This window comes from Chelmon rostratus, chromosome 7 (genome assembly GCF_017976325.1).
Source record: "Chelmon rostratus isolate fCheRos1 chromosome 7, fCheRos1.pri, whole genome shotgun sequence".
NCBI classification, from domain to species: domain Eukaryota; kingdom Metazoa; phylum Chordata; class Actinopteri; order Chaetodontiformes; family Chaetodontidae; genus Chelmon; species Chelmon rostratus.
Window position 1 is genome coordinate 26,582,496 of NC_055664.1, and position 9,381 is coordinate 26,591,876.

The window sequence follows — 9,381 nt, forward strand, 5'->3', positions numbered from 1 at the left end:
ACTTGACTGCAGATTATTTGATCCTGATCATTCTTGAATAAGCCTCCCAAGTGCAAGTTAATCACAGTAAACATGGAGCTGTAATTTGGTTTGGTCAAGCCCTGTTTTATTCTGTCTTCACGGTTGGACAGCAGTTTTCTTGACAGAGCTTTAATTTTTTTTGCTCCAAACAGCGCTCGTGTTCTCCAAAAGCTTCAAAATTATGGATTTAAACAATCAAAATCAGGTGTATATAGTCCTCAGTAATCAAAAATCTAAATGCCATGTACAAATATCTAATGAACTCTGTCACTGTAATGTGACCAAGAAAAAAAAAATTGTTTACCCATAATCTACCTGCCAAACTCGCTCCATCTGCGGCTCTGGGACTTCACTGTCTGCGGGTTCGACACTGAGACTGTGAGGGGAGAATGTGCATGTCAACAACCTTTTTTTATACGGTACGTTAAATATGGAGAAAAAAATAATAAGTCGTGATAATGCTGAAACGTAAAGTGACGATTCATGAAGGACGCTTGTGTATGATAGGCAAGACGATAACTTAATCCTATTTTCAGAAGAACGAGACAAAATCAATGCTGCGATGGTGCAGCGTTGCTGTTTTTTCTGCTTGGTCGACTGTCGGGTCCCCAGGAGCCCTCTGAACATAAGGTGTATATTTTATGTGCAAAAAAGAAAAAACAAACTGCGTTGACAACAAAAAAAGACAATGTTTCAGCCTTTGTTTACAAAATCACTGTTTTTTATAATTAATCAGTGTCAGAAAATGAGTTCACCTGTTTTTGATTTGGATACTAAGATTTGAGTATTTGTTTTGGATTTTTCATCTAAAATAAAGTTTTTCTTGTTAACAGAAAAAAAAAATAAACAGCCTGCGAGAGCCCAAGTTTCCATCAGCAGCCGCGGTTGTTTGCTCTGCGTTTGAATGTTAGATGAAAAAAAAAACACCTGCAGTGTAAACATCCACCAAACATTTCCAAAACATCTATTCAAAAGTGTCACTGTGATTCCTGCTTTTAGTTGTTCTTATTGTTTTTTTTAATGTAGTGTTAATGTACCTCTGGCCTTAAACTGTTTCAAAGGTGCAAGACTACTTTAGAACCAGTCTGCTGGCAGCGACACACCAGCAACATTTTGAGGCAACAGAGAACATTTTGTTTTTTAATTGATATAAAACAATAAAAGCAGAACAATCGTTGCTTTAAAAAAAGATGAATGGGTTATTGAAATATTTGCAGATTAATTTCAGTTTAATCAGCAGCAGTGCTACAGGGAGAGGGGTCACCAAGCTGAACAAAATCACATGGTCGTCATTGTGATTTGAACCCTGCAACAACCAGCGTGAACAGTGACTGCTGAAGAAAAACAGCTGTTCACGCTGGCTGTAGGGTGGAGGATCAAAACAACATATTTAAACTGCCTGAAACTGTTGTGTCTTCGTCTGAACCCCCGGCACAGGGCTGGGCTTAAAGGACTATTCTGTGGTTTTCCATTTGATTTTCTCTTAGATCACTCAGTGGCTCAGTTGTCTGAAAACCAGGTGAAGTGTGTGTGTGTGTGTGTGTGTGTGGTTTGAAGCTTCGCTGTCAGTAAACACTCATCAAAAGAGAAAGAGTCAGAGAATATTCTCAGATGTGTGTCAATGAAAGACCACAGGATGCTTCTTTAAATTGTCCTTTAACCCTTGGTACAATATTACTTTTACCATTTAGTGTTATTTTGAAGGGGTCATATTAATCTGACACTGTGTGCTGATGCGATGGATCGGACCAAACGGTATTAATGATTAATTCTCCAGTCTATTTAACCTGATCAGAGAACAATAATAAGATTTAATTGAAAAGACAATGATAACATTCATCACATACATCCATCAGTTTTCTCTTTGTAACAGTTTGTCTACAGCGTCTTCTCTCCTCAGGGGTGAGGAAATATTGTAATGCCCCAGAATTTCAGGTTTTAGGCTGATCCACTATTAGCTGTCACATAATGACGAGCCTTGACAAACTCCACATTCTTAGTGTGAACAGCTGTCTTATGTTGCTGCCCTTCGTTTTAGAGCTCATTTAGGTTGGCTGTCATACACCAGACAGCACGAACATTTCAGTCTATACCTAATGTGAATGCTACTGCGGTAAATGCTACTGTTTGTCATGCAGGGGGTAGGAGGTTGTCCATGATCAGCTTGGTGAACATCCTCCTCTCACCTCCGTCCTTTGTAGTGTCCAGAGGGCAGTCCGGGACAGAGCCAGCTCTCCTGACCAGTTAATTAAGTCTGTTTCTGTCCCTCTCAGAGCTCTGCAGCCCCCAGCTGACTGTGTAAAAGACTGCAGATGCAACCACAGAGTCATAGAAAGTCCTCAGTAGTAAAAGTTTTTCATTTCATATGACGTAATAAAGGCTGCAGATTTACCACATACACCCTGACATCGCGGCACCTTCTGCTGTTGACTCACTGCTCATGTTGGGCTGTTGCTCACTGTTCCTGTTGCCCCCCACTCCACCAAAAAAACAGGAAATACAAACAGCGGGGGTTGTATTCTTTGAATGGGTTGAGCTGAGGGGGATAACTGTCACAGCCTCACCAACATGCTCACCTATAATGTATGATTATGTCTTCTTTCTGAAGTCACCCCGTGTACAAGTGCAGTACAGGTGCACCAGGTGAGCCGGGCCGAGCCGAGCCAAGAAAAGTTCAAAGACTGCATCTGGCATCGTGCTCCTGGCTGTGATCTGCACCACGTTGACAAAATAGAGCCCACAAAGTCAGAATTATGAGGAATTAAGCCTTAATTTTGATTTACTAAGTCTCGATTATGACCTTTGACTAACTACTGCTTAACTCATCCTTAACTTGCCCTTTGTTTAAACAGGAGTCAAATTCCTTACATGTTTATTGAACCAGTAAAGCCAATTCTGATTCTGATCCTGATACTGATGTTGTCATTTTGATTTTGTGAGTTGAACTATTGATTTAGCGTGAGTAGTTTTATTTCCAACGTGCCTAACTAAACCTCTTTTTTCAGAAATGGGCTTCCTTAACTAATTAACTCATTAACAAGATGTAAAAAGAAGCAGAAATGACCTTACTGCTGCTCAGTCACAGTTGTTATGTAATCTTGATCCAACATCTCATATTCTAACAATAAAGCTCCAGCCCGAGCAGCGCTGCACAGTGAATGAGACAGCAGCTGCTGGTGTGCCGTATCAGCTTGATCTGCATCAGTTAACCCCAATCTGCAGCCCAGTCTCCTTCTAATGGAGGCTGTCAGCTGGCAGATCTGGCTTTTTCTCAGCACCTCCTCTACCTTTCCACACGTTCATTCTCCTCGCACTCCAGTGTTCATGGCCACTGTTGTAAAAGCATCGCGTCTCCACAAAGTCAACATTTCAGGATTTAACGAAAACAGGTTCATCTTATGATTAATGAATCTGTAGTTTTTAAAACTATACATCCATCTATCCAGAGAAACTACTCCTGAATCATAATCCAATTTCAGCCATTGATCTGTATGCTAGGAATGTGAAGGAGCAGGCTGAAAACTATTCAGAGCCACCTCTAAGTCTCCAGGAGGCCAGTGTTTGATGCCCAGAGGACGCTCAAAGGAATTCAGATGTGTCTCCAAACAACAGTGTCTGGTTTGTGGAAGTTTGACTTGGTTTTATTTCTAGAGCAAAACAGCGATTAACGTACTGTACTTGACAATAAATGTCCACATGGTCATTTTGAAGGCTACAGTTCAGTGGAATAGGAGTCCTACCTTTTCACTCAGTGTCCCCTCAAAATAAAGCTACTGGAAGTCTAATTGTGTCCCCTCCTCATCCCAGACCAACTGCTCCCTCTTACTCTGTATTTTTATTGGAATAATTTCTATAGAGGGATGAAACCAAAAATGTATTTGAACACTGGACGACCCTGTCTCTCATAAATTACATTTATATGCTTCTAATTTGTAGGTTTTTTATGGACGTGTTTAGACACGCGATGCAGGTCAGGAAAAGATCATCATGTTTAATAAAGATGAAGGACAGCTGTGATCTGCAGGAGGAGTTCAGAGAGGAGCTGGACATGACAGAACTGATGTTTGAGACTAGACTCAACAGCTGGCAATGAAGAAGCAACTGATAGATCTTTCTCTGATGGACGACGTGCTACTCCAGAAGGACAAAACTTGGCAGCCAAATATGACAATCTGCAGGAGGAGTTCAGAGAGAAGCTGACAAAGAAAGAGAGTCAAGCAGCTAAAGGAAGAAAAGAACCAGCTGGCAGAGAAAGAACAGAGCTGGGAGACGAGAGTCAAGCAGCTGGAATAATAATAATAATAATAATAATAATAACAATAATAATGCGATCAGACGGTCCAGCGCTGTTCTTTACTTTTCTTGCCTTTTTTGCTGGGGACATGTCATTCTCCAGCCACACGTCCACCCAACACCCAAGTGTTTTGTCCTCTCCAAACAAATGAAAAGCAATGTCCGCAAAATGCTCCATATTTTGCCTCTTAAATCAGCTGCCAATTTGTTATTGAGCTTAATACATTAAGGGATTGCCCCTTTAGTCTCCGACTGGTAGGAATTCCTGAGCAGCCGCTCTTCTATCCAGAAATTAACACCGCCCCATTTGAGCCATTTACAAACCACAATGGACTATTTACGAGTGCTGTCTTCTTATCCGAATCTACACAGACTGTGACAGTAATTCACAGCGACACTCTCTGCACCGACGTGCACCAAGACAGTAACGTTGTGCAACGACAGTTAGGCTGATATAGCGTTCGTCATGTAGCATCACATCTTAAGGAAGCTAACTAACTAGCTCACCACAAAGTAAAATAAGCATAAAATTAATTAAGATAACCAGCAGCAGCTCACCTCTTTGTGTCGGCGGATGAAATGTGAAAGTAGCAGAAGTCGACCGGTGGACTTGAAGAGGATTTAGAGAGAAAAACTCCTGCCGGCTCCCGTTGCCGGGTCTATTTTCATACGGGAGCTTCGCGGGGATCCGCGATTGGCCGTCGGTCGAAAATTGGGAATGACCAGCCACGATTGGCCGGGGAAAAACAGAAAGGATGGGGATGTGTTGGGAGAGTCGTTAGTCCCTCGTGAAGAAGCTTAAAAGATGCACACAAAGAAATACGGATATTTAAATCTATTTTTACCGCAATATCGCCATACTAATTTAAAGGTGATATCAGGATATATATATCTTCAAATGTACACATACACCTCTGTCATGGTTTCGATAACTTTATAGGATTATAGGATGATTCTACATAAACCATAAAACAGAATAGAATATTTTCTTATTTTCTTTGTTATTCATGTCACATGCAGATGCAATGATGATTGCTGGGTAATAAGTTGTTGTCCAATCTTAAGTCTCTATTTGATCACGTGACAAGACTCCGGCTAGGTGAAACGCAAAAGTTGACCAAGCTAGCTGTCATGCCATTTAAACACAAAAGTGGCGGTTGCTATACTCCCCTGTAGTTGTCTTTCTTTTGCTCATCAGCCTCATAGACCAACTGATCAGAACACAAACACACACACGCACGCACGCACGCCTACGCGCACGCGCACAGCACAGCACAGCAAGATCAAGGCCAATAGTGATGACGTCAGAGTCGAACTCTATGCTGATATGAATACCTGACTGCACACCAGTCAATTCATATCTAAAGAGAACAGAAAACGTGTCTAAAACAATCAAGTACAAAGTGCTAAATAGTCCACAACAGACAATTTTAGTCCACAACAGCCAAGTACAGACTACAACAGGCAGTGCAATGGCACAAAGAAACAGCCCAACTAATATGGGTCAACTTGATCCTCTGGATCAATTTGAATCCTATCAGATTGCAAATCATTCACTGAATAGTGATGTGATTCCTTATGGGAAGGCAATGAATGAATGGAATAAAGAAAGACAGAAACTTGTCCAGAGCATCAAAACTTGTCAGACCAAACATGACGATCTGCAGGAGGAGTTCAAACAGGAGCTGGCCATAACAGAACTGATGTTTGAGTCTACACTCAACGAGCTGACAATAAAGAAGCAACTGATGGATCTCTCTCTGATGGACGACATGCTACAACAGAAAGACAAAACTTGGCAGACCAAATATGGCAATATGAAGGAGAAGTTCAGAGAGAAGCTGGCCAAGAAAGAAGAGAGAGTCAAAGAGCTGGAAGAAGAAAAGAACCAGCTGGCAGAGAAAGAACAGAGCTGGGAGACAAGAGTCAAGCAGCTGGAGGAAGAAAATAAGCGACTGGAGGAACTCTCTCTGATAGCCAACACCCAACTCCGGAGTGACAAATCTTGGCAGACCAAACATGACGATCTGCAGTTGAAGTTCAGAGAGGAGCTGTCCATGACAGAACTGAAGTGGGAGTCTAGACTCAACGAGCTGGCCATGAAGAAGCGACTGGAGCATCTCTCTCTGATGGATGACGCACTACTCCAGAAAGACAAAACTTGGCAGACCAAATATGACAATCTGCAGGTGGAGTTGAGAGAGGAGCTGGCCAGGAAAGAACAGAGCTGGGAGTCAAGAGTCAAGCAGCTGGAGGAAGAAAAGAACCAGCTGGCTGAGAAAGAACAGAGCTGTGAGACGAAAGTCAAAGAGCTGGAGGAAGAAAAGAACCAGCTGGCAGAGAAAGAACAGAACTGGGAGACGAGAGTTAAGCAGCTGGAGGAAGAAAATAAGCGACTGGAGGAACTCTCTCTGATAGCCAACACGCAACTGCAGAGCGACAAATCTTGGCAGACCAAACATGACGATCTGCAGTTGAAGTTCAGAGAGGAGCTGTCCATGACAGAACTGAAGTGGGAGTCTAGACTCAACGAGCTGGCCTGGAAGAAGCATCTGGAGCATCTCTCTCTGATGGATGACGCACTACTCCAGAAAGACAAAACTTGGCAGACCAAATATGACGATCTGCAGTTGAAGTTCAGAAAGAAGCTGGCCAAGAAAGAAAAGAGCTGGGAGACAACAGTCAAGCAGCTGGAAATGAAGCACCTGGAGCAAGTCTCTTTGATGGACAAGGCGCTAGTCGAGAGCGACGAATGCTGGCTGGCCAAATGTGCTGATACGCAGGAGGAGTTCAGAGAGGAGCTTGCCAAGAAAGAACAGAGCTGGGAGACGAGAGTCAAGCAGCTGCAGGAAGAAAAGAACCAGCTGGCGGAGAAAGAACAGAACTGGGAGATGAGAGTCAAAGAGCTGGAGGAAGAAAAGAACCAGCTGGAGGAGAAAGAACAGAACTGGGAGTCCAAACTCATCCAGCTGGAAATGAAGCAACGGGAGCAACTCTCTCTGATGGACAAGGCGCTAGTCCAGAGCGACGAAACCTGGCTGGCCAAATATGACGGTCTTGAGGAGGAGTTCAGAGAGAAGCTGTCCAAGAAAGAACAGAGCTGGGAGACGAGAGTCAAAGAGCTGGAGGAAAAAAATAAGCAACTGGAGGAGCTCTCTCTGATAGCCAACACGCAACTCCAGAGCGACAAATCTTGGCAGACCAAATACAGCGATCTGCAGTTGAAGTTCAGAAAGAAGCTGGCCAAGAAAGAAAAGAGCTGGGAGACAACAATCAAGCAGCTGGAAATGAAGCACCAGGAGCAAGTCTCTTTGATGGACAAGGCGCTAGTCGAGAGCGACGAATGCTGGCTGGCCAAATGTGTTGATACGCAGGAGGAGTTCAGAGAGGAGCTTGCCAAGAAAGAACAGAGCTGGGAGACGAGAGTCAAGCAGCTGCAGGAAGAAAAGAACCAGCTGGCGGAGAAAGAACAGAACTGGGAGGTGAGAGTCAAAGAGCTGGAGGAAGAAAAGAACCAGCTGGAGGAGAAAGAACAGAACTGGGAGTCCAAACTCATTCAGCTGGAAATGAAGCAACGGGAGCAACTCTCTCTGATGGAGAAGGCGCTAGTCCAGAGCGAAGAAACCTGGCTGGCCAAATATGACGGTCTTGAGGAGGAGTTCAGAGAGAAGCTGTCCAAGAAAGAACAGAGCTGGGAGATGAGAGTCAAGCAGCTGGAGGAAGAAAATAAGCAACTGGAGGAAGAAAAGAACCAGCTGGCGGAGAAAGAACAGAACTGGGAGACGAGAGTCAAGCGGCTGGAGGAAGAAAAGAACCAGCTGGCGGAGAAAGAACAGAACTTGGAGACGACAGTCAACCAGCTGGTAATGAAGCGACTGGAGTATCTCTCTCTGTAGAGACGTCCAGAATGAAAAAGCTTGACAGACCAAATATGACAATCTGCAGGAGAAGTTCAGAGAGAGGCTGGCCAAGAAAGAACAGAACTGGGAGACGAGAGTCAAGCAACTGGAGGAAGAATCAGAAGAACCAGCAGGAAGAGAAAGAACAGAACTGTGAGAGAAGAAGAGCGTTCACCCCAGGTCCCTGAACTTCTTCAAGACTGGACAGGAAATGGAGGAGAATACCACTAGTGAATGAGACAAAGCAAACCGAGTCCGGAAGTAAAAAGAAAAAGAGATAATAAAAAAAACCCCTCCCAAATGGAGGTCCAACAAACAGGTCACCAAAAAAACACCCCCTTCCCCTTCCCCTTCCGCTTCCCACCCTCTAATCAATTTCCCTTTAAGGACAGCACACAGACAGACCTCCAAATTGTTTCAGTGTGTGTGCTGTGTGGGTTTTCTCCTGGTGCTCAGGTTTCCTCCCACAATGAAAAATAATAATAATAATAATAAAAAATATTCACTTATTGTAATAAATTCTTGTATAAACTTATTCGTGTACTGAGTTCTTCATCTCATAAACATTTTCTTTTTTTCTCTCTGCACAACAGTTTTAACTTGGCAGTTTCATTGTCATTTGCTGTTGTTTTTTCAACCTAGACTGCCTTTTTTCGAGAAAAAACCTGCCTGCTGTCTTGTGGTTTCTTGAACGTTTGCCTTCATAAGACCAAAGAAGTCCTCCTCCTCTGACCCTGAATGGCTGCCTGGTGATGGGACTGACTCCAGATCCATGTGGACCTTGATGTAATCCATGCCTATACAAAACAATTTCTAGACAGAATAAAGGAAATGTGTGAAACCAATAAACGTGCACTGTATGTGTATACAGCAACCATATGAACATCGTGATAACTAGGCCATTGTGCTGTTTCTCCTTAGTCACTATTAACACATTTTCGGATCAACTGTTATATCTTAGTCTGATCAGGATCTGCTTTTTACTTTAATAAATTAAAAATACCCTCCCTGTACAACAGCAATTGCGGAACCATTTCAGTGACTTACCCAATTTCAGCAAGTCCGCATTGCTTGTTCACAAGGTGCAAAACTTCAGAAGCAAAATGGCAGCAGCAACAAGTTCAGGGTCAGAAAGCATGTCGCCAAATCGCCGCTCCTTCTTGAAGGG